The 26049-nt window shown below is 40.0% G+C and overlaps 1 pseudogene; it reads right to left on the bottom strand.

Annotated features, from left to right (window-relative positions):
* Positions 1 to 314: 314 nt before the first annotated feature.
* On the bottom strand, positions 315 to 1426 carry LOC142430975 (GA-binding protein subunit beta-1 pseudogene; annotated as a pseudogene).
* Positions 1427 to 26049: the final 24623 nt, after the last annotated feature.

Below are 26049 nucleotides of genomic sequence, written 5' to 3'. Positions count from 1 at the left end.
TTATATCTATTTGGTAGCATGAACAATGATCAACCTTAAAACTCCTCTGTTTCTGGGAAATTCATGTTCATACTAAAATCAAAAGTATTCACAAAATACTGGCTTATTGTGTTTTTGGATATCTTAAACAATCTTTACTAATTCATTTGGAACTATAAAAAATAAAATAAAACCCTATTTACAGAATTGAATTTTAAATACATTTCACAACTTAAATTTTTATGTTACAAGAATTCTTTTTGGTCCGGTATTCCCATCATTGTACCCGTATTTTGTACAATTCAGATTGTATTCTTGCTTAACCAAAAGTAAAATCAAATCCCATGTTTATTTTGATTAAATGGCCCCTCTTTGGTCTGAAGACCAGCCATTGCTTTTAATTTCTGTTTGTAGGCCTCTGCTACCTGTTATTTCATTAGAAGCTGCTGTCAGTGCTGCTTCCAGCTCTTTCTGAAGTGTCTCTCTTTTCTATTTCTGCCCATTCCACCCAGTTTTTAGTTATTTTGATACATTATCTCTTAGCTGGTGGTTCTTCACTCATCACAGTTTCTTCAGCTATATCTGTTGCTGGTATGGTTAATATTTGTCCATCTGGCACGATCACAATGATGGGCTTCCCTATTCTGCTGCTTGGGAACGAGTACAAATATCCAAGCTGAGTTCCATCTGTAACTATTGTGATGATTTGCTGACCCCCTGAACTTGTTGAATTGCAGTATCCGCAGATTCTGCAGTAACTACTTCCTCCGTGGCCACTACTACTGCAGTTTCAGAATTGGATAATGGAACAGATGCTTCAGCGAGGGCAGCTAATGTAGTTAATACTGATGTAGATGAGTTCTGAGCTGAACAGAAGGTACACCCATTTCAGGTCCAATGATAAACTGTGATGGTGCAGCATGTATCGCCACAGTGTCAGGACTCTGGGTTTGCGATGATGTGGTTTTGCATTACAACCTGTAATGTCTCTGCTAAATCTTTATTCCCATTGTCTATTGATGTAGTAAATGCAGATTTACCAACATTTACTTTGTAAATTTTGATTACAATTTTACATCCTATTTGATGAAAAGTTCCATCACTTCAGGGTGATGATGTTCTGTGGCCCAATGTAGAGCTGTCATCTTTAGCATGCCTTTTGCACTGACATCAGCTCCGTGTTTAATTTAAACCTCTATTATGCTGGCATGGCCCTCAGGAGCTGCCATATGTAATGGTGTCAGGTCCACTTTGGTTCTGGCATCCCTAATTACACCAGCCCTCTGGTGGTGGAAGAATGCTCATATTGTGCTACTAGGTGAAGAGGATAAGTTCCCAGCCAGACTATAGAAAAAGGAGGTCCAATTGCCATCAAAATATGAACTTCATCATTTTGACCTGCTCGTACGGCTTCTAAAAGTTTCTTTCCCAAATCTACCAGGGACATCTGGAAAAGCTTCGAGAACCTGATGGAGGAGCAGTAGGAGATGGTGCAGGGTCGCAGGCACCTCATACTTAGCTGGGGAGACATGGCCCTGCTTGAACTGCACATGGCACTATTTTCCCTTATCCACATTTTGCTATGATTCACACAGTTGAATGGCTTTGCACAGTCCATAAAACACAAGCAAACATTTTCCTAACATCCTCTACTTAGGTCAAGTTCAATTTATCATGTGGCTTGAATTTCTGGCAGTTCCCTATCAATGTTCTGTTGCAACCATTTTTTAATGATCTTCAGCAAACTTTCATGTGAATATGTTATGATATTGTTCATCAATTTCAGCATGATGTTGTGTTGCCTTTCTCTGGAATGGGTAAAAATACGCATCTCTTAACAGTCCATTAGTCAGGTAGCTGTCTTCCAAATTTCTTGGCGTAGACAAATGAGTTCTTCCAGTGCTTCATCAGCTTATTGAAGTGTTTTAATTGATATTCTGGTAATTCCTGGAGCTTCCTTTGTGCTGATGTTTTCAGTGTGGTCTGGACTTCTTTCTTTAGTACCACTAATTCTAGATCATATGCTTTCTATTGAAATGGTGGAATGCCAACTGGTTCTTTTTGGTCCAGTGACTTTGTGTATTCCTTAATTTTCTTGTTATGCTTCCTAAATCATTCAATATTTTGCCCATAGAATCTTTCATTACTGTAACTCAATACTCAATTTTTTCCTTAGTCCTTCAGTTTCAGATATGCTGAGTGTGTTCTTCCTCCTTGGCTTTCTAATTCCAGGTCTTTGTACATTTAATTATAATATTTTATCTTTTGGAGCTGCCATTTGAAATATTTTGTTCAGCCCTTTTACTTCATTTATTTCATTTGCTTTAGTTTCTCTACAATCCAGAGCAAGTTTCAGAGTCTCTCCTGACGTCCACTTTGATTTTTTTTCTTTCTTCCTGTCTTTTTAAAGATCTTTTGCTTTTTCATGTGTAATGTTCTTGATGTCAACCTATAGATGATTAGGTCTTCAATTATTAATTTTAAATGTGCCAAAATCTGTTCTTGAATTTCAGGTGGGATATACACAGGGTTATATTTTGGCTTGTGTGAATATTTCTTTCTTTCAAGTTCAACTTGAATTTGCATATGCATACTTCATTATTTCCTTAATCATCCCTGACCTTATTTTGGCTGATGACATTGTGCTTCCCCATTATCTCTAATCACAGAGACATGTTTAAACACATTTGCTTGGAGTATACCTGGGTAGATATGAAGTGAAACTACTAGCAGTAGTTTTTGAGTTGGATTCTATGGACACTTTTAATGGGTCCAGCTGAGCATAAAACAGAGTCTAGATATTCTTCCCAAGTTTATTGCGCAGACTCTCTTCATCCACTCAACCCCCACACCTTCCCATGTGTGCGGGGAAAAAAATCTCTCCACACATCAGATGCCACGTCAACCCCACCTCATTCAAATTTGCCAGTCAGGAGGATACGTGGTGCTCTCCCCAAGCCGTTCGTCTGCACTCGGAGAGGTATGGACGCGGGCGAGTGCTCTGTGGCTACACTCATTCTCATTTCTCTTCTCTGCCGCGTCTGCCGCGTCTGCTTCTTCTTCCCTATTCGGCTCCTTCCTTGCTAGTTTCTTCACGTTCTCACTTCTTGGCTCCTCTCTGCCTCTCTGCTCCCCTGCTTCAGCACTCCGCTTCTCTGATCTCCCTCCACTCTGCTTTCCACTCTCCCTCCACTCTGGAGAAGCCTGGCAGGTTGCGATTCCAATAAAGCCTATTAATTGACACCTGTGCTCTGCCTGTCTGTTTTCTATCAATTTTCACAATAGTTCTTCCAGTCAACGAACAGAGAATATTCCCCCATTCATGTTGGTCCCTTTTGGCTTTTTGCAGTTTGTATTAGAGCTTAAAATTTGAGCACCCCAGGCTGCAAACAGCTGTGGGTGACTGTGGCAGTTCAAAATCCATTTGCAGAGTCTCCATATAGATTCTGCGCTCTTAGAAAAATAGAATTACCTTAAACACCTGAATCCTGATACAAAGTGTTTACAAACAGAGTGCTATTTTCCCAGTTTACTCTGGAACATGGAAAGAACCTACTATGTCAGTAGACCTTCATATATATTACCCTTCACATATATATCATAAATGTATACTATACATACATGTACATATGTCCATATATGTGTTATATATTACATAACTAGTATATATGTTTCCTATATATTTGTGTATATGTAATATATATTTATTTTCTTGCACCACCACCAAGTATGCATAAAACATGACCATACAAATCCCTCCAAAAATTAGAAATTATCTCTGTCAAAGGCAGAAGCAGAACTCTCATTTTTCAGAAGATTCGGAGTCTCACAAAGTATAGACATTAAGGCAAATAGGACAGAGAGAACAAACAAACAATTTTTAGCTAAGAAAGCACACAGCAAGACTTAATAAGACTGAGTATAAATGTATTTAGCATTTGTGTACATGCATATGTATTCATGTACGTGTGTGTGGATGAAAACTGGTAAGTCTGGATGAAGAACATATGAGTTCATAGTGCATTATGAATGATGGGATGATTAATTACTGTCCAAGAATAACGTGCATTATTCTAAACCCAAATTTTAATGCAATGAGAGACACACATCCTAGTTCTTTCTTATGAAGCTTTAGGTGGTCAGTGGATGATATTATCAGTGTATGCGATTCTGTGCCCTGGTTTCAAGCTGATTTCTAGGTAAATTGCTCCAAGACCACTTCTACCTATAGAACTAGAAGTGCTGAGTACATTTTCCCTCCTGCTGTTGTCACCTTGGTCCATAGGAACACAGGACTTACTTTTCAGACAAGGCAAGTTTCAAGGTGAATGGCAGTCAGGCATTGAGCTCAACCCTGCTTCCACTCTGATGGAAATAGTCCATTGTTGCCTCAGGAAAGGTATGAGGCCGCAGCCTCAGAGAAATCTGTAAAAGATAGAGAGAAGAGAGATTGTAAAAGAAGACTGTTCATGTTTTTTAAGTCATGAGATTTACATTTTAATGTTAATAACTATATTACTTAAAGGCTAATTTAAATATGAATTAAAATTTTAATATGGTTGCAATATTCAATATAAACTTGAAATGGTATAGATGGTGAATTGCACCTCCAACACATGATCCTGACTTTTCACTAATCAAAAAAGATTTTTAATATACTGCTTTTTAGAGAAGCCCTAGTTTTATTTTTAAAATGAAGACATTCCAAAAAGGTACCTTTCCACCCTGAACATTATTTATTTATATAATTTTATTGGGGGTTTGTACAACTCTTATGACAATCCATATACACATTCATTGTGTCTAGCATATTTGTATACATATTACCATCATTTTCAAAATATTTTCTTTCTACTTGAGCCCTTGGTATTAGCTCATTTTCCTTCCTCCCCCACCTTCTCTCCCTCATGAACCCTTGATAATTAAATTTTTGTTTTCATGTTTAGACCTACTATTGTCTGCCTTCACCCACTTTTCTGTTGCCTGTCCCCCTGGAGAGGTTATATGTAGATCATTTTGATCGGTTTCCCCTTTCTCCCCTGACCTTCCCCTTCCCCTCCTGATATCACGATTCTCATTTTTGGTCCTAAGGTGTGGATCTGTTCTGTATTCCCTGTGCTATGAGTTCATATCTGTACCAGTGCACATGCTCTGATCTAGTCGGATTTGCAAGGTAGAATTGGGGTGATGATAGTGGGAGGGGGGGAAGCATTAAAGAACTAGAGGAAAGTTGTATGCTTCATCAGTACTATACTGTACCCTGACTAGTTCATCTCTCTCTTGTGACCCTTCAGTAAGGGAATGGCCAATTGTCCACAGATGGGCTTTGGGCCCCTCCTCTGTGCCCCTCCTCATTCGCATTGATAGGATTTTTTTGTTCTCACCCTGAACATTCTTTCTCTTATTATTAACATCTTGCGCTCCTGTGGTGATTTTGTTAGAATAGATAGACCAGTATTGCTACATTAGTACTAGTGGTGCAATGGTTAAGTGCTCTGTCAGTATCCAAGATGCTGTGAGCTCACCAGTCACCCTGGGGAAGAAAACCTGCAATCTGCTCTTGTAAAGTTACACACACTAGGAAACTATGAGGATCTAGTGCAGTGGTTCTCAACCTGTGGGTCCTGACCCCTTTGGGAGTCGAACTACCCTTTCACAAGGGTCATCCAATTCATAACAGTGGCACAACTACAGTGATGAAGTAGCAACGAAAATCATTTTATGGTTGGGGGGTCACCACAACATGAGGAACTGTATTAAAGGGCTGTGGCCTTAGGAAGGTTGAGAACCACTGACCTAGAAGGTCACCGAGAGTCTGAGTTGACCTGCTGGCACGTACAACAACATTAACTGAAGTCCATAATTTATAAGGCTACCATAAATAGGAGTCCACTTGAGACAACTAACAAGACTGTTTACATTGTGACTCCGTGTTGTACAGTCATATGGCTTTTGAAAAATATCATATGTGTATTATTATACTTTCCTACAGAATAACTTCACTACCCTAAAAAATGCCCTGGACATGGACTAAAAGGTAGGTTCAAGGAGAACAGGGGAATACTGTATGGTTTTCAAATAGGAAACATGGTTGTAACAGGGTTGTAGCCTTTCAACATACTTACTCAATATGTATGCTGAGGCAAATAATTCAAGAAGCTGAATTATAAGAAGAACTCAGCATCAGTATATACAGGTACAACCTTGCTTGATAAATCTGAAGAACATTTGAAGCATGTGCTAAAGAAGATCAAGGATTTCAACCTTCAATATGGATTACAACCCAATTTAAATAAAACAAAATCCTGATAAGTACACCAATAAACAATATCATGATAACCTTAGACAAGAATGACATTTTCAAGGACTGCATCCTTGACTAGATCCGTACTTAATCTCATGGAAACAACAGTCAGGAAAGCAAACAATGTATTGCATTGAACAAAATTCGACACAAGATTTCTTTAAAGCTCTGAAGACCGTGGATGTCATTTTGACAATTAACTTGACTCAAATCATTGTCCGTTCAGTTGCCTCATGTACATGTGAAAGTTGCACATTTAATGGAACCAAGGAATTGATGTATTTGAATTATGGTGGTGATGAAGGATACTGAAAGTACCATTGATTTCCAGGAGAACAAACAAACGTGTCTTGGAAGACATACAGCTAGAATCTCCCTTAGAAGTGTGGATGATAAGACGTCCCTCACACTCATTTGAACAGTTGTCAAGAGAGACCAGCTCCTGGAAAAAGATATGATGCTTGGTAAAGTACAAGGTCATCAGACAAGTGGAAGATGCTCAAGGACATGGGCTGACACAGGAGTTACAACAATGGGCTCAATTGTAACAATTATGAGGATGGCAAAGGATAAGGAAGTGTTCTGCACTGTTGTCTATGAGGTTGGTTTCAGTTGGAACAGACTCAGCAGCACCTAACTACAACAAAAATGTCCTGCACTTCATCGATTTATCCATCTCTCCCCAATAATGGCAACCTTTCTCCATTGTGCTTTTTCCAGAATGTCATGTAGTTTGAATCACACTTGTAACATCAAGATGGTACAAAATTGCAAGTAGCAGTAGAGAAACAGCAATAGGAGAAAAAGGAAACCAGTAGAAGACAGCACAGTGTACTTCCTGGACCAGAGAGCAAGGTTGCTATCATAGATATGGTGACCATCAGAGGGGAAAAAGCCAAGATCGACTGAGCAGAAATCTTCCTAGTGGCGTGGGGTACCTCCAGGTACTTGTTGGCAGAGCTAGGTTTGCTAGCTCATTTACTGAAAGATCTGGGCACCATCAGGCAGCCAGATTCCTGGCAGATGATAGTACCCATGAACACTTAACTGTGGAGTTAATGAGGTTTGTGTCAGTTGCCTGAGCATGAGAGTACTTGGCTATGTCTGATATCAAGATTGACATTCAAGCCTGGTTGGGGCTATAATTATGCCATTAATTGTGATAGTTGAATAATTTTATGTCAACTTGAATTTGTATAAAAGTTCAACCTGTCATTCAGGTGGATGATGCCTCCTTGGGGTGTGGTTTTTTTTAAAAGGGAGAAACTGGGAACTTCTCTCTCTCTCTCACTCCCTCTTTCTTCCCCCTTCCTGGGAGTATGTATCTGCCACCAGGGGTGGCCCAGTATAGGCCACCAGATCCTGGAAGCTGTCAAAGCCCTCCCATGTTTCCATTTAACATGGACTCACACTAATCTACACCCACTAGCCTGTGATCTTCCCGCACCTGCTTCACCTTTCTGCATTAGCAGACTGCAGCGACCTGAGTCTGAAGAGGGCTCTGGCTAGCATTGGACTTATGGACTTGAGTTGGACTGGATCAGGATGGTTTCTTGATACAAATTTACTTCTTGATATAAAATTCTCTTTTGTACATAGAAGAATGTTGCTGATTTTGTTTTTCTAGCCAACCTAGCCTAACACAATAATGTGTTTCCATCCTTTCACTTTGAACCAAGTGAAATGTTTCCACAGGCTGATGAAGCACTGAGTCTATGCCAGGAAATCTGGAAGACAGCTATTTGGCCAATTGAGAAGAAGAAATCTATATTTGTACCCATTCCAAAGAAACGAGATGCAACAGAATGCTCAAATTATAAACGATATCATTTATATTGGATGCTAAAGATCAACCAACAATTGTCGCAGCAGTACAAGGACAGGGACTTGCAGGAGGTTCTGCCCAGATTCAGAAGTGGTTGTGGAACAAGGACTGTCATGGTTAATATCAGATTGATTCTGACTGAAAGCAAAGAATACCAGAAGGATTTATACTTGTGCTTTATTGACTATGAAAAAACATGCGGCCATCTAGATAATGCAAAACTATGGATAGCCTTGAGAAGAATGATAATTCCAGAACATTTCATTGTGCTGACATGGAACATATACGTGGACAAGGAGGTAGTTGTATAAACAGAACAAGGAGATACTGCATGGTTCAAAATATGAAAAGACATGTGTCAGGGTTGTTTCCTCTCACCATTCATATTCAATCTGTATGTAGAGCAAATAATCAGAGAAGCTGGATTAAATGAATAAGAATGTGGCATCAAGATAGGGGGACGGCTGATTAACAACCAGTGATATGCAGATGACTCAAACTTGCTTGCTGAAAGTGAGGAAGACTTGGGGAACTTGCTGATGAAGATCAAGGACTGCAGCTTTCAGTATGGATTACAACTCAATGTCAAGAAGAGTAAAATCCTCACAAATGGACCAAAAGGTAACATCATGATAAAATGGAAAAGAGATTGGAATTGTCAAGGGTTTTGTCTTGCTTGGATCCTCAATCAATGCTCATGGACTGTAAATCATATAATTTGAAGTCCATGGAGGGAATCATGTTGGAGCCTAAACTGTGAGATTCGGGTTTGCAGAAGGCTATGGGTGACAGGGTCTGGAAGCACACGATACAATTGTGAGGTCTAGACCGGAAATAAGCTTCTGGTGATTTCCTTCTATCCATAATGGAGGGAGTAGGAATATACTGGTTGACAGAGTGATTTGGAGAGATGACTATAGGAGATCAAAATGATAAACCCCACTTGAACCATTAAAACCTTGATAGTTGATCTCCCCTCTGATATATGTTGGATCTGATCTGGTTTTCAACATTTTCTGGGTTTTTTTTTGCTTTGTTTGTTTTTACATATTGGGGTTTATCTCTGATGTATTTTGTCACTAGGGTTAGCCATCTTGAATGCTAATAATTATATATTTATGTAGATAAACATATAACATAAGAAATAGTTCATTAGTCTATAAAGCAGTACAAATGGCTCAGTACAACTCACTCCCTTGAGACAGCTTTGAGACACTGGCAGTCCTTCAAGTCTTGAGGGCTGCCAGGTAGTCCTCTGTAGAGAAATTCAGGTTATCTGGCCATAGGCAGCAAATAGCAAGGCAGGTCACCAACATTCAGCCAGATGACTAGGTCTGACAGCCCCCAGCTCAAGAGATGTAAATTCCAATAGTGTGGCGAAGCAGGTCTTGAAGGAACCTCAAATTACAGTGACACAGTCCATGGGTTAGGTGTCCCACAGGTAGCGTAGCTTGCAAATGGAGGCACAGAACAAGCAAGGCAGCTGCACACTGGTCCCATGATCAAAGAGAAAGAGACAAGAAAGGCAAGTCTTGCTGAGCCATTTATCTCTCCGCCCTTCAATTAATCCCACGTGTTCACAATAAACCTGCCTATCACAGATGGGTTCTGGATCCACCATGTCCTGTTTTTCATGGCGACCAGTTACAACATAGCCTGGTGCCAGCAGAACATTGACAGCTCCCATGGGCATATGGTGTTCGCTAGTAACAGCCTGCAAGGCTCGCCTGCCAGGGACTTCTCTTGCTCACGCAGTGTAACCATATGGTAATCACAATTGGCAGCTTCGGAATCTGGCAGCCTATCTCTTGGGGAAGCAACACCTTCTACCTGGCTAAATTCACCTTGCCTGACTCCCCATTGACCTGGTCTTTAAGCTCAAGGTGGCCTTCCTTCTGGAATGGGTGGGGATTGCAGCCAACCTTGGTCAGGCATGGAGAAGGGCCCCTAGTACTGCTGGCCCAACTCCGTTCCCCTGTAATCTTCAGAGGCAGTGTGGGCATGAAGGGCATTTTGGAACTAGGTCTGGCCATTGCCTGGCTGGTTGACATGGAACGAGTGATTTAACCTCCTTGTGCCTCAGTGTGAACTAGCCTAGAACTGACCTCAGCAACCTGTCCGTCAGAGCCATGCCTGCTAAACAGAGATTAGCAGCCCACCCGCTTCCAGTGTGCACAAGGCTGACCACAAGTGTTTCCTCGATCGAAAGTTCCATTGTATACCAATTGTATTGCTTCTGTTCCTTCTTTCCTTCTTCATAGCACCAATAAGATAATGTACAAAATATTTTGTGCTCCCTTCCTAGAAGGGGCACTAATTTGGTTTGGGGGATTCAGGGAAATCTGAGAATCCAGGCTTGGGGTATAATGAGCCTTATCAACAAAGGTGAGGGAACATAGACTTTCTGAGAAAGAGGATGAATCTCAAGGAAATTCTGTTGGCTTTCAAAAGGTTTGGGGTGCAAGGTAGGGAAGTTGTTGGGTGTTGGGGGTGAGGAAGGCCACAAAGTCTCAAGTACCAGGCTTTGGCCTGCAACATGAACCTCATCTCCATATTCCTATTGTCATGGAAGCAGTAGCTTGACCTCAGAGGTCACAAGGACCATAGCCAGCTGGTCAATGAAAGTAAAAGGACTGACTGGGGACTTCTCGTGCTTTGGCTCCTAGTACTGAATGTCCCTTGTGAGAAACCCGAAAGGTAGGGACTGAACAGGGACTCGTGATTGTTAAGGGTACAAAAGACCCTGACATGGAGTTGTAAAGTAGGGTACTCTTTTCTGTGGCCCTTCTGGGCTGGTCTCTGTGGAGTTCCTCCCACTGGGGCTACTTGATTACCATCTTTCCTCCAGCCTCCTTACTCTTTAGTGTTGGTGTCTTTAGATGTCATCTAGTCGACTCCGACCCATAGCAATGGCCTTATGTGCAGCAGAATGAAACGCCGGCCAGTCCTGTGTCATCCAGACCATTGCTCCTAGGCTTGAGCCCCTTGTCGCAGCCACTGTGGCCATCCATCTTGCTGAGCGCCTTCCTCTGCCCAATCACAGTGTTATTCCCTCTGCACGGCTCTCTCCAGGAAATGAGTCCACAGTGTGTAAAGTGAAGTCTTGCCATCTTGTCTGTAAGCGACACTCTGGCCATACTTCCTCTGAGACAGATTTGTTTGTCTTTCCAGCTGTACACAGTACTTCGTTATTGTTCACCAGCACCACAATTCAAATGCATTCAGTCTTCTTCCATCTGCTTTATTCAGGGTTCAACTTTCACATATATCTGAGGCAAATGAAAATACCATAGCTGTGGTCAGGCTTACTCAGTCCTCAAAGTAACATCCTTGTTTTTCAATATGCTAAAGAGGTCTTGTGCAGCAGATATACCAAATGCAATGTGTCTTTTGATCTCTTGACCAGTGCTTCCATTAGCTTTGATTGTAGATCCAAGCAAGACACAATCCTTGACAACTTCAATCTTTTCTACATTGACCATAATACTATTTATTGCTCCAGTTGTGAGAATTTTGGGCTTCTTTAATTGAATTGTAACCCATCCTTGAGATTTATCAGCAAGTGCCTCCTCACTTTCAGCAAGCAAGTTTGGGTCATCTGCATATCGTTGGTTGTTAATAAATCATACTTCAGTCCTGATGCCACATTCTTCTTTGTACAATCCATTTTCTCAGGATATAGATTAAATATGGTGAGAGGAAACAACCCTGACTCATAAATGTTCTGTTTTTAAACCATGCAGCATTCCCTTGTTCTGTTTGAACAACGGCCTCTTGATCCATTTACAAGTTCCACCAGAGAAGTGTTCTGGAATTTCCATTCTTCTCAAGGTCATCTGTAGTTTGTTACGATCCATACAGCCAACAGCGTTGGCATAATCAAGGAAACACAAGTATATATCTTTCTGGTCTTCTCTGATTTCAGCCAAGATCCACCTGACCTGAGCAATGATATCTGTTGTTCCACATCCTCTTCTGAATCTGGCCTGAAATGCCGGCAGCTTCTCGTCAATGCATTGCTGCAACTGTTGTTAGAGAATCTTCAACAACATTTTACTTGCATCAGATATTAGGGATATTGTTCTATAACTTGAGCTTTGTGTTGGGTCACCTTTCTTTAGAATGGGTATAAATATGGATCACTCCTAATCAGTTGGTCAAGTAGCTCTCTTTCAAATTTCCAAGTAAGAGAAGTGAGTGCTTCCAGTGTTTCATCAGCATGTTGAAACATTTCAATTTGTATTCCATGAATTCCAAGAGCTTTGTTTCTGGCTAATTCTTTGAGTATAGCCTGTACGTTTTCCTTCAGTATGATTGTCACCTCCTGAAATGGTTGAATGTCAACTAGTTGTTCTGGGACGGTGACTGTGTGTTCTTTTCATCTAGTTGGCGTGCTTCTGGCAGCGTTCACTATGTTGCCCACAGCTACTTCAACATGACTGTAATTCAAGGCTTAATTTTCTTAAAAAGTTCTTTCAGTTTAAGATATGCATAGCATGTTCTTCCTTTTGGTTTTCTAGCTTAGGTCTTTGAACATTTCATTATAATATTTGACTTTGTCTTCTTGTGCTGCCCTTTGAAAATTTCTATTCAGCTGGTTGACTTCATAATCTTCTCCCATTTGCCTGTTATTCTATGATTAAGAACATGTTGAGTCTCTTTTGACCTCCACACTGATCCTTTCTTTCTTTATTGCCTTCTTAATGACCTTTGCGTTCTTCATTAATGGTATCCTTGATGGCCTCCTTCGACTCATCAGGTGTTCTGTTTACCAAAATATACAGACCACTAAAATGGCTCAAGAAGAAAACAAAACGACCCAATCAAAAAGGGGGAAAAGACATGAACAGACAGTTCACCAAAAATGAAGCACAAATGACTGAAAAACACTTGAAAAAGTGTTCATGTAGAGAGGTCTGAGGGCTGGCCCCAATCCCAAATATGTGGACTAACCTCCTCTCCCCCAGAAGAATTCACTTCAGAGGACAGCACTGAAATTATAGCTCAGGGTTGAGGGACACATCTGTGGGGCCAGAAATGTATAAGCCTAAATGGAGGATATGTAGAAAAATATATTTTAATGTTTTATTTAATAAAGTTTCTATTATTTTATGAGGATGTCTATTGACATCATATTCCATTAATAAGAGTTATCATTATTGATATTAGTCATATTCAATTGACTTGAGGACATGTTTTCCATTTACACTGTAAAATTGCCACCACCCCCAAAGTCTCTTTTTCATAGTGTAAAAAGCCAATATACACAATCTACAGTAATGTGCAGTCATGAGTTCACCTCTTTTAAAAAGAATACCTAGAAAAAGTATTAGAATTCTTCTGCAAAGGTGATTTTTCAATTCTTCCTCATTTATCTATTTGGTCAATCATTGATTTATATGAATAATATGTAGATATTTATTTTATATTTTGAGTTATATTCAATGATGCTTTATTTTGTTGTTCAAACATTCTTGCTTTGATTATCGGGAGCTCTTTCAATTGGCTACTATAATAACTCTTTGACATATTCTCATCATATTGGGCATTTTGAGCACTTTCCTATTTTCTGACAGTTCAATATGCTCCATGCTCATAGTTAATATTTTCTGCCTCAGTTCAAAAGTCAGTCATTTTTTAAAAAGTATGCTTTCTTTTCTTGGAGAGTCCCATTAGAAACCAATATCTGGGTTCCTCTATTATTGTTAGGTGCCTTAATTGTTGTATTGTTAGGTACCATCAAGTTGATTCTGACTTATAGCAACCCCGAATAAAACATTGACCGGCCCTGTGTCATCTTCAAAATGGTTCTTAGGTTTGAACCCACTGTTGCAGCCATGAGTCAATACAGTCTGTCAAGAGCCTTTCTCTTTTTCTCTGCCCAAGCATCAGGTCCTTCTTCAGGCACTGGTCTCTCTTGACATGTTCAAAAGGTGGGAGACGAAGTCCTACCATCCTGGTTTTTAAAGAATATTCTGGTTGTACTTCTTCAAAGACAGATTGGTTTGTTTCTCTGGCACTCCACAATACTTTCAGGATCATTCCCTAATGCCACCATTTAAACTGTTCTCCTTACTCATTATCCAACCTTCACATGCATATGAACTGATTGAAAATACCATGCCCTGGCCAGGGGCACCTTAGTTCTCAAAGTGGCATTCTTGCTCTTTAATACAGTAGAGAGTTCTTGTGCAGCAGATTCACCCTATGCAATCCATCATTCGATTTATTGACGTCTGTCTCTATGAGGTTTGATTGTGGATCCAAGCAAAATGAAATCCTTCGCAACTACCATCTTTCCTCCATCCATTATGATGGCTTCTATTGGTTCAGTTGTGAGGATTTTGATACTGTAATCCATAGGGAAGCCTGTGACCTTTGAACTTAGTTAAAATGTTCTTCAATTCCCCCTGACTTTCAGAAAACAAGGTTGTGTGGTTTATATATTCCAGGTTGTTAACAGAGCTTTCTCCAATCTGGTTGCTGCATTCTTCTTCCCATAGTTCACTTTTTTTTTTCATTATTTGCTCAGCACACAGATTGGATAAGTGTGGTGAAAGGATGCAACCTGACACATACATATCCTTATTTTAAACCACATGGTATTCCAAATTTCTTGGCACAGATGTGTGAGCATTTCCAGTGCTTTGTCAGCTTGTTGAAATATTTCATTTAGTATTTGGTCAATTCCAGGAGCCTTGTTTTTCACTATAGACTGAAACTATTTGAAGAACTCAGCTCTTCAAATCCACCAACAGCTTCACAGGACAAAAATGTGGCAAATGGCTTCCCTGAAGATTTATAGTCTTCAAAGGATAAAACTATATCCTATAGGGTCACCAGAAATTGGGATCAATTAAACAGCAATAAATTTGGTTAGAAAGTTTTAAAATCGTTTTTAAGTTTTAAATGAAAAAGTGTTAAAAAAAGAAAAAAGTGTTGCCATTGTTTTTAATATTGCAAAATGAATCTGGTTTTACTATTGAAATCGTTTGGGAGTGAAATTAATGGAGGCAAATTCGAACCTGCTCTCGCATCCTAATCCCAGATGAAGGACGAATGCAGTAGGGACAAGCTTATTTCAGAGTTTTAAGAAACACCTAGACTGCGCAGTGGAACATTTTTCTGTAGGTGGGTACTCTCACAGTTGACTGAGAATATATTTTCCTGGACACATCTTGGTAAAGGCTCAACGGATCTGGGCATTATGATTGTTGCACTGACATTTACTCCCACGCAGTTCCATGTGCACAGTTCCTGCAACATCCCCTGTGTTTTCCTTCACTCTAGATATCTGAGAGCTAACGTGGGAGTGGAGACCTGGAGTTTCTGAGGCTCCAGACTCTCTAAAATGAGACTGAAAACTGGGGTGATGAGAATGAACATATATGAGATGAACAGCTGGGAGTTATGTACTAATGGCTATATATATATTTAACTTGTTTGAACTTACAATTATATTTCAAGTTCTTTCCAAGGCAAGGCCCTAAGAAGCCCTAGGTCAAATATGTCCCCGAGTTTGGTTCCCTGGGGCAGGAGTCTTAAAGAGCCTTATCGCACGCTTGGGGCTTCACCAACGTGAAATCCCAGGAGAGAGGTGGTGACACTGCAGAACTCCCTTCTCAATGCCAACTATGAGTCCTTTGATGATTTCAGAACTACTGGAATCTCTCCTTGGGATATGAAAGGTTCCTGCCCAAAGTCCTTTCAATCTCAGGAATGTCCATTTGGCATTTCTAAGATGTGAGGTTTTACCTCTAGTCATTTGATACATTCCCTCTCTGGTTGCTGTCAATGGGAGTCTAGTAGGAATAATTCCTTAAACTGGAGTTCTTCAACTTTACTCTGCTTTTTCTTTCTCAAAAGTCCCTGCTTTGTCTGCATGACATTGAAGGTTTGATAAAGTCTTCCCTTTTTTCAGGAGATTAGAAAAAAACAGGATTTTTTTCTCCTCTTCCGACATCTTTCCCATGTTAAATTTTGGCTCTTTGAGAGTTAAAAAAAAACCGCTTGGAATTCCTGTTTAGTAATTATGTCCTTCTGGGCAGGGCCACAGAGCAGCCTGCTCCACCGGGGTCGATAAAGTAATACATACCATGGGCCTATGTTTTCCTGTCCTGTACCTTCTATAAACATGTATGCTGTCCTCAACTTACTGAGCACAACACTCAGAGAGGCATACGGGAACCTTTTTCCTAGTGTGACAGTCCAGATCTGGATACCTGGAGCACTATTTGACTTCGTTTTACCTTAGTTTCTCCTTTATAATGTGGGGAACATCCTCACATAGAAATTCTCTGGGCACAAGATAATGTCACATGTGATGGTGCATGCAAAGTGCCCTCCTGATGGCACGGCATCAGGAGCATCCTCCAAGGCTACACCAGGAAGGGTCTTTGACTGCCTTATCTCCTAGAGCCTTCCTGACAGCACAGAGAAGATGGGATCTCTTCTAATGTTATAGCTAGATCAGCTGCATCTTAGAGCTGGCTCAGACTCACAGCAGGAATCACTACTGTATTTACTGAATCGTATTCTCCAGCATCATTAGACACACTATTATTTTAAAAGAATACTAAAGGAAAAAATAGGAGCTCTGGTGGTGGAGTGATTATGTGTTGGTCTGCTAACCACAAGGTCTGTAGTTTGAAATCACCAAACTGCTTTTAGGGAGAAAGACGAGGATCTCTTCTCTCATAGTGTCAGAAACTCACAGGGGGATTTCCACCCTATCCTACAGGGTCACTGTGAGGTGGCTTTGACTCAATGACAGTGAGTTTCATTTGAGCTAAGGACCAAGGAAGCTCTCCACTGAAATTAATGCTTTTCTATCAACTCTATTTTTTATTTTATGCTTATTCAAGTTATTTTATATTTAGAGAGAAATTTCTATGACGCAGTAGTCCCTGAGTAGTGTAAACAATTTGCACTCAATACCCGAGGTAGTTAGTTTATTGTGCCAACCTGGCCAATAAACAGATGTGGGGTTAATTGAAGGGCGGAGAGATAAATGGCTCAGTGAGCCTTGCCTTTATAGTTCTGGGGTCTTTTGCTTTCTGATGGTCAGACCTGGGTGCAGCTGCCTCAGTCAGTTCCCTACTTCAGCTTGCAAGGCTCACTTCCTGCAAGGCATCCCTGAGGCGAAGCCACAAGGACCTACCACAATGTAGACTTGGGTGCTAGAGCAGCCGTGTGGAGACTCCTGCCAGCACTGAGATGCTTACACATTCACTGACTCAGCTTTCCTCCTACAGTCAGCATCACTGCATGTGTTATGTGAGATGGAGGAGGACTCGGTGGATTGGTATCATACATATGGGTTAATGTTGGACTTATGGGCTTAGGCAGCACTGGGTTGGGATGTTTTCTTGATGTGCACTTAACCTTTATATAAAACCCTCTCTCTTATATATATATGAATTTCTGTGGATTTGTTTCTCTAAAGAACGCAGACTAACACACTACCCAAGATGCTGACTATTCAAATCTACCCAGAGTTATTTGACGTAGCAAATCAAACTCCATACACACTAAGTGATGACAACAAAGACAACTATGACCATGTGAGCACACATATGGCTGTCAGGGCACAGCTATGCCATCACTATCACCTGGATTTCAGTAATGGCACAGCTCATCATCAAAGGGAGAGAATGTGGATGTCCACAGACTATAGCGTGGAGGACATTATGGTTATCATTATTTCACCAGGTGAAAGCACGGCATCTCCAAAGGCAGTTGCTACTCACTGTAGTCCACGTTCCTTCCTTTGAGGTAGGAAGGCTAAGGGGATGCCCCTCTATCCATCCCCTCAGCCTCCAGCCTCCTCAAGCTTGGTTCTGGTTGACTGATCTCAGTTACACTCAGCTTCCCAGAAACAAAGCTCTCATTCAACATCTAACTTTCCTTGAGAATGGAATGTGGATGATGTCAGCAACAACAAACACTCTCACCACATACATTGTTGAGAGGCAATCTGTGTTATTCACTTGCACTCATTCAGTGCACATAAAACAACTCAAGAGACAGTAATATTATCCTTCCTTTGTTTCTAATATATCACAATATTTAATTATGTATATATCAGTTTATTATGTCATCCCAAAATAAGCTTAATCATTTTATGAACATATAACATATCACTTTATCTTACATACACATATATGTACATTATCATGTTGGAATATAATAATGTAAAGGAGAAACAGGATGATCTTAAATGTAACTGCCTTCAAAAGTAACTGTCCTCATTGAGTCCTCCTCTCTGGATCATATTAGTAAATCCTAGATCTCTTCCCAGGTACTCTTCATTATATTAAACCATCTCTATTAGCTTTGGAATTGCTTAAAGTATGGATGGAAAGATATACTGCTTGAGCAACCTGTTTTTCTTATGCCAATTTTGTCAACCATGAAACTTGCAAGAGTTCAAAAAAACACATTTTCACCAATGAGAGACTTTTCTCTAAGTCAAAATAAATCTTTCAATTCTCTTCTTAACATATTTAATGAGACCACTGACTTGAGCTATCTATTACTACAACACCAGACATACTACAATAGGAAAGTTTTAACAAACGAATTAATTTTCTAATAGAATGTTGTTGTTAGGCGCTATTGAGTCGGCTCCAGCTCATCACAATCCTCTACACAAAAGAATGAAACGATGCACAGTCCTGCCCCATCCTTACAGTTGTTCCTGTGTCGGGGCCGTGGATGCAGCTGTGTCAATCCATCTTATAGAGGGCCTTCCTCTGTTTGCTGCCTCTCCATTCTACTAAGGATGATATCTTTCTCCAGGAACTGGTCTCTCTAAACAATATGCCCAGAGTATGTAAGATGAAGTTTTGCCATCTTTGCCTCTAAATTGCACTTTGGCCATACTTCTTCCAATATAGACTGGTTTGTCTTTCGGCAGTCCATGGTAATTTCAATATTCTTATCCAGTGCCATAATTCAAATGCACCAATTCTTCTAAGGTCTTCCTTTTTCAATATCCAACTTTCAAGTGAATATGATGCAATGGAGAATACCATGGCTTGAGTCAAGTGCATCTCAGTCCTCAAAGTAACTTTTCAATATTCTAAAAAGGTCTTATGCAGCATATTTATCTAATGTAATAGGTCTTTAGCTTACTGCTTCCTTGAGCAATGATTGTGGATCCAGCTAATAAAAAACCCTTGACAACTTCAATCTTTTCTCTGTTTATCATGATGTTACCTCTTGGTTCAGTTGTGAGGATTTTGGTCTTCCTTGAGTTGTAATCCATACTGAAGGTTATAATCCTCGATCTTCATCAGCAAGTCATTCAACTGTTCATCACTTTCAGCAAGCAAGTTTGTATTATCTGCCTACCACAGTTTGTTAATAAGCCTCCTCCAACCCTGATGCCACACTCTTCTTCATATAATCCAGCTTCTCTGATGATTTTCTCAGCTTGTATGTTGAACATGTATGGTGAGAGGTGACAACCTTGACACACACACCTTTCTAGATCTTAAAACATGAAGTATTTCCTTTGTTCTGTTTGCAAGACTGCATCTTGATCCGTGTACAAGTTCCACATGAGTTCAATAAATCATTACAAAACCCCCATTCTTCTCCAGGGCATCCACAGTTTATTATGGTCCACACAGAAAAATGCCTTTGAATAATGCCTTGGAAAAATGCCTATGAAACACAGTAAACATCTTTCTGGTATTCTCTGCTTTCAGCCAAGATCAGTCTTATATCAGTAACGATATCCTTAGTTCCATATCCTCTTCTGAATCAGGCAGCTCTCTAACAATGTAATGCTGCAATGATTACTGAATGATTTGAAGCAAAATTTTACTTGTGTGTGACATCAATGGTATCGTTGAATAGTTTGAGAAGTCTGTTAGATCACCTTTCTTTGGAATGGGCACGGATATGAATTGCATCCAGTCAGTTGGTCAAATAGTGTCTTCCAAATTTCCTGGCATAGGTGAGTGAGTGCTTCTAGTGCTTCGTCAGCTTTCTGAAACACTTCAATGGGTAGTCGGTCAATTCCTGAAGCCTTCTTTTTGGCTAATGCATTCAGTACAGCTTGAACTTCTTCCTGCAGCACAACTGGCTGACACTCATGAGCTAATTCCTGAACCAGGAGACTGGTGACTAGTTCTTTTCGGTACAGTGACTGTGCTCTTTCCTTTTGTCTTAAGGATTCCCGCATCATTCAATATTTTGCCTCTGGAATCTTGAAAGCTGAAATTCAAGACTCGAATGTTTCCTGAGTTCTTGCAGTTTCACATATGTGAGTGTGTTCTACGTCCTTGCACATTTCCTTAAAATAGTTGGCTTTCTTTTCAACTTGTTCTTCAAAATTTTCTACTCAGCTCCTTGACTTCATTCTTTCTTCCATTTGCTTTAGCTATCCTATGATTTATATCGTTTCCATCTCTTTTGATATCCACTCTGATCTTTTCTCTATTTCCTGACTTTGTAATGACCTTTTGCTTTCTTCATGCATCATGGTCTTGATGTCCTCCCCCAGCTCATCAGGTCTTCTGTCATTACTGTTGAATGCATCAAATCTGTTCTTGAGATGTTCTCAAATCTCAGGAGGGGTCGTCTCAATGTCATATTTTGACTTGTGGATGTGCTTTAATTTTCTCCAGATTTAGGCTGAACTTATATATAAGGACTTGATGATCTGGTCCAGAGTCAGCTCCTGATCTGTTTAACTGCTGATATTGAGCTTCTCTATTTATCTTTTCACAGATGTTGTCAATTTGATTTCTGTGTGTTCCATTCGGGGAATTCCATGTGCATAATCACCTTTTTTGTGTTGTTAAAAAAAGGTATTTGCTATGGAAAAGCCACTGGTTTTGCAAAATTCGATGATGTGATCTCCAGCTTCATTTCTACCACCAATTCCATATTTTCCAACTACTTTTCCTTCCTCTTTGTTTCCAACGTTTGCATTCCAATCCCTACTAAATATCAACTCATCTTGATTGCATGTTTGCTTAATTTATGACTGAAATTGTTGGCAGAATTCTGCAATTTCTTCATCACAACCTCTTTTTGGTTGGTGCATAAAGTTGAATAATAGTTGTATTGGTTGGATTTCTTTGAAGGTGGATGATATAATCCGATCACAGTTAGCACTGCACTTCATGATGGATTTAGAAAGAACCATCCTGACAACGAATGCCAAACCATTCCTCTTGACTGTGCTATTCCTGGGGTGATAAGCCATATGCTTTTCTGATTCAAAAAGTCCAAAACCGGTCCATTTGAGTTCACGAATACCAAGGATATCTGTCTTCAAGTTTACCATTTTGATGACTTCTAGTATTCCACAAGTTCCAATCATTAGACGATTTTTGCAGCTGTTTCTCTTTACCTTGAGTCATGCCCCATCAGCGACTCAAGATCCTAAAGTCTTCCCTCCCACAGGATTTACCTGATTCATGTCACCATGGTAGACTGCCCTCTAAGAAATCAGCTCCTCTCCAGTCATATCTCGAGTGCCCTTGAACCTGAGGGGCCCATGTGCCAGCAGGATCTCTGACAATGTTCTGCTTACTTTCTTTAGACTTAGTATTTGAAAATGCTTGAAAGCCATGCATAAGGTTTTCAGTGTGGTTCTTCTTCCTTGTCTGTACTTAGTCTGGAAGCTCTGTTGAACCTGTTCACTTTGGGGAAGCCTGTTGGCTTTTGAAATACCAGTGATGCAGCTTCCAGCATCCCAGCAACACACAAGCCACACAGTACAACAAACTGACAGAAGAGTGGGGGTCTCATAAGTTAGGAGACTAGCAATCCAAATTCTGGGTGCCACCGCTAAGGGGAAGTCTTATTTCCTTTCAACATCTCTTAACCTAGCAGTTCTTGAGCTATCCATGGATCTTAGCATCACTTGTCACCTGGGTCTGGGTCTAGCATTATTAATGCAGTGGCTTCAGGTCCAAAGGCTGCACTCTGCTTCTGCCTTTTCTCTCTTGGAAGTAATAAGGTCTTTCTCTTTTAAAATATAAGGTGTGCGGCAAGCAAGGGTGTGCCTCACATAAGCGTGTGCCTTAAACAAAAGTAGAACGTGAGTAAGTGGCAGACTTGAATCAGACTCTCTAGTGAAGTTGTGACTCAAGATACAACCCACCTTCATCCTGTCTCATTAACAAAGAGAGGTTAGAATTTAGACCACCTCACACAATGTAGGAGAGAATTATAACAGAACACAATGAAATGCCACCTACCAATGTAGTGAATCAAGGCCTAGACAAGTTGACTCATATTGTGGGAGACACAATTCAGTCCCTGACATCCAGCTAGCCCCATGTGCCCAATAAAAAATGGACTGAATCTGTTTAATATCTTGAAATGGAATTCAATTGTTCTGTGAGTATTAGAATTCTACTGAAACTCTACTCTGCCTTTTACACTGTTGTGGAGGTGGTGGGAGAGGCTGCATTGATAAAAGGGCCATAGGGATCACTCTACTGTCCTCTGGCTCACAAGAATAGCTCAATATATCTGTGACATGTTGATCATGTAGAAAATACTTGCTATTGTTAGCAAGGGAGATTATTAGTAAAACTGTATTACTAAGAAAAGTGACCAAGGTAATTTCACAATCTAATAGAACAGTAAAACTAAGAAAAGTGAATTTTGTCCTGGAAAGTGATTGCTGCCGGCCTAGCACTTTCTCTGGGAAGCAATACAGGGAAATCCAGATTCCCAGTCTAGAGAGATAGAGTCCTGAGAAATACAAATACAGACAACAGGGTATCCACAAAATACTGCCACTGTCCTCATACAAGCACTGCTACCTAAAGTCAGGAGGAAGTATGAATATTTGCTTTTTCAGGAAGTAGGGCCAACCTTTGGAACTAAGCTTCCACAAATCCTTCCTTCTCCCTCCTCATCATATATTAAGAAGACCTTGGATCAGTTCCATTGTCCTTTATTTGTCACTTCCTGTATGCCAGGTATTGCGATAATAATTTTACATATGTTACCTTACTTAATTCCCATACAAACTCTGCAGGACCAATAAAGCCTCAGAGTGTTATAGTAATTTTCCCACATCTAACTATGGTTTACGTTAGGTCTCCATACTGCAGAATCCCATGGTCTTCTTGATTGCCTTCCTAATTACATGGGCTAATAGGAAAATGAAATTCCAAAGTAAAATGACCACACTTGCTCTCTGCTTCACCTTCCTGTTGACAAGCCACTTTTAACCATGCTGATGGAAGCCCAAGCCCTGAGATACTTCCATTGACACTGGATCCATAAGGCTTTCCACCCACTGGACTGTGATCTTCCTTCATTTGGCATCCTTGCATGTGCTGTGTGAGTCTGAAAAGGAATTTATAGAATAGACTCTGACATATGGGCTAATATCAGACATATGAACTTGATCAGAACTAGGCTGGGATGTTTTCTTAATATACCATTACTCTTTGATATAAAGCTCTTTCTTACACAAATATAAGTATCTCTGGATTTGTTTCTCTAGTCCACCCAGACTAACACAACATCCTTGCTATTCAGTACTCTCAAGAGGTCTTATGCAGGAGATATACCTAATGCAATAAGCCTTTTGATATCTAGGACCTGGTCTATACACTTAGAATATGAATGCCCCCTACTGTATGTACTTCCTTTAAAAGACAGCAGATGGAGACACTGTCTCTACCTGTAAATAAGGCTTTCAGTCATGTGTCCATTAATTCCTGGAGGCTTGTGTTTGCCTAAGGCTTTCAGTGCAGCTTATTCCTTCATTACCATTGGTTCTTGTTCATATGCTATCTCCTGAAATGGTTCATTTTGATACCATAGTGATCTATGCATTTCTCCCATCTTCTTTGGATGCTTCAATATTTTCGCATAGAATGGTTCAATATTACAATCCTATGCCTGAACTTTTTTCTTCAGTATTTTCAGTTTAAGGTATGTTCATAATGTATTTCTTTTTTTTTATTTTCCAACTCTAGGTTTTTGCACATTTCAGTATAAAATTTTAGTCTTCTCAAAATGCTGTTTGAAATTTTCTGTTCAACTCTTTGACTTGATTTCTTTCCATTTGCCTTAGCTGCTTACTCTACACTTAAAAGCAAGCTCCAGAGTCTCCTCTAACATCTACTTTGATCTTTTCTTTACATCCTGTATTTTTAATGACCTTTTGCTTGTTTCATATATGATGTACTTGATGTCAACCCACAGCTCACCAGGTCGTCTGGCATTAGTGTTTAACACATACATCTATTTTTGAGATGTTCTCAAAATTCAGGTGGGGTATCATCAAAGTTATATTTTGACTTGCTCTCTTGGACTAGTTTTAATTTTCTTCCACTTCAAAAATTCAACATATGAGCAATTGATGGCCTGTCCCACAGTTGGATCCTGGCCTCATTTTAGCTCCTAATGCTTCTCTATATCCTATTCCCACAGATGTAGTCAATTTGATTTCTATGTATTCTATCAGGAAAAGTCCACCTATATAGTGACCATCATTCATGAAGAAAACAAAAGGTTATTAAAAAGACAGAAAAGAGAAAAAAGATCAAAGTGGATGTCAGAAAAGATTCTGAAACTTGCTATAAATCCTAGAATAGCTAAAGCAAATGGAAGAAAGAATGAAGTCAAGGAGATGAAAATTTCAAAGGGAAGCTTGAGAAAACAAAACCAAACATTATACTAAAACGTGCAAAGACTTAGATTTAGAAAACTGAAAGAACTCAAGCCTCAAATTGCAATTTTCAAAGATGCCAGAGACAAAATATTGAATGATGCAGGAATCCTCGAGACAAGATGGAAAGAACACACAGAGTCACTGAACTAGTTGCCAGTCCACCAGTTCAGGAGTTAGCACACGAATAAGAGCCAATAGTGCTTCAGGAAGAAGTTCAAACTGCACTGAATGCATTAACCATAAACAAGGATCCAGGAATTGACTGAATACTTTACTGCTATGTTTCTGAAAGTGGAAAAAGCAATTGAGGCACTCACTGGTCTGTGTCAGGAAACTTGGAAGACAGCTACCTGACCAGCTGACTGGAAGAGATCCATATTTGTGTCATTCCAAAGTAAGGTGACCCAACAGAATACTCAAACTATAGAAAGATACCATTGACACACAAGTAAAATTTTGCTTAAGATCCACCAACAATGGTTGTAGCACATAGAACAGGGGATATCCTTGCTGATGTCAGATGGATCTTGGATGAAAGCAGAGAATACCAGAAAGATGTTTACTTGTGTTTCATTAAGTGTGCCAAGGCATTTGACTGTTTGGACCATAATAAACTGTGGATTACATTGAGAAGAATGGAATTTCATAATGCTTCATTGTGCTCATGTGGAATTTGTACATGGATCAAGATGCAGTTTTGTGAGCAGAGCAAGGGTTTGATATCAAGAAAGGTATGTGTCAGGGTTGTATCCTCTCACCATACTTGTTCAATCTATATGCTGAGAAAATCATAAGAGAAGTTGGATTATATGAAGAAGAGAGTGGTATCAGGATTGAAGGAGGCTTGTGAACGGCTGTGGTATACAAATGACACAGCCTTGCTTGCTGAATGTGAAAACAAGTGCAAATATGCTGAGTAAGATGAAAGACTGTAGCTTTCAGCGTGGTTTACAACTCAATATAAAGAAGACCCAAATCCTCACAACTGGACTAAGAGGTAGCTTCACGATAAATGGAGAAGAGGTTGACATTGTCAAGGATTTTGTCTTACCTGGATCTACAATCAATGCCCATGGAAGCAGCAGTCAAGAGATCAAAAGACCTTTTGTGTTATGGAAATAAGCTGCACAAGATCTTTTCAGAATATTGAAGAGTAAGGTTGTTTCTTTGAGGACTACGGTGCATTTGACCCCAGCCATGGTATTCTACATTGCATCATATGCATGTGAACATTGGACACCGAATGAAGATGACTGTAGAAGGATCGATGCATTTGAA

The sequence above is a fragment of the Tenrec ecaudatus genome, chromosome 17 (genome assembly GCF_050624435.1).
Source record: "Tenrec ecaudatus isolate mTenEca1 chromosome 17, mTenEca1.hap1, whole genome shotgun sequence".
NCBI lineage: Eukaryota > Metazoa > Chordata > Mammalia > Afrosoricida > Tenrecidae > Tenrec > Tenrec ecaudatus.
Note: the sequence above shows the minus strand (reverse complement) of the source record. Positions and strands in the feature narration are given on the sequence as shown.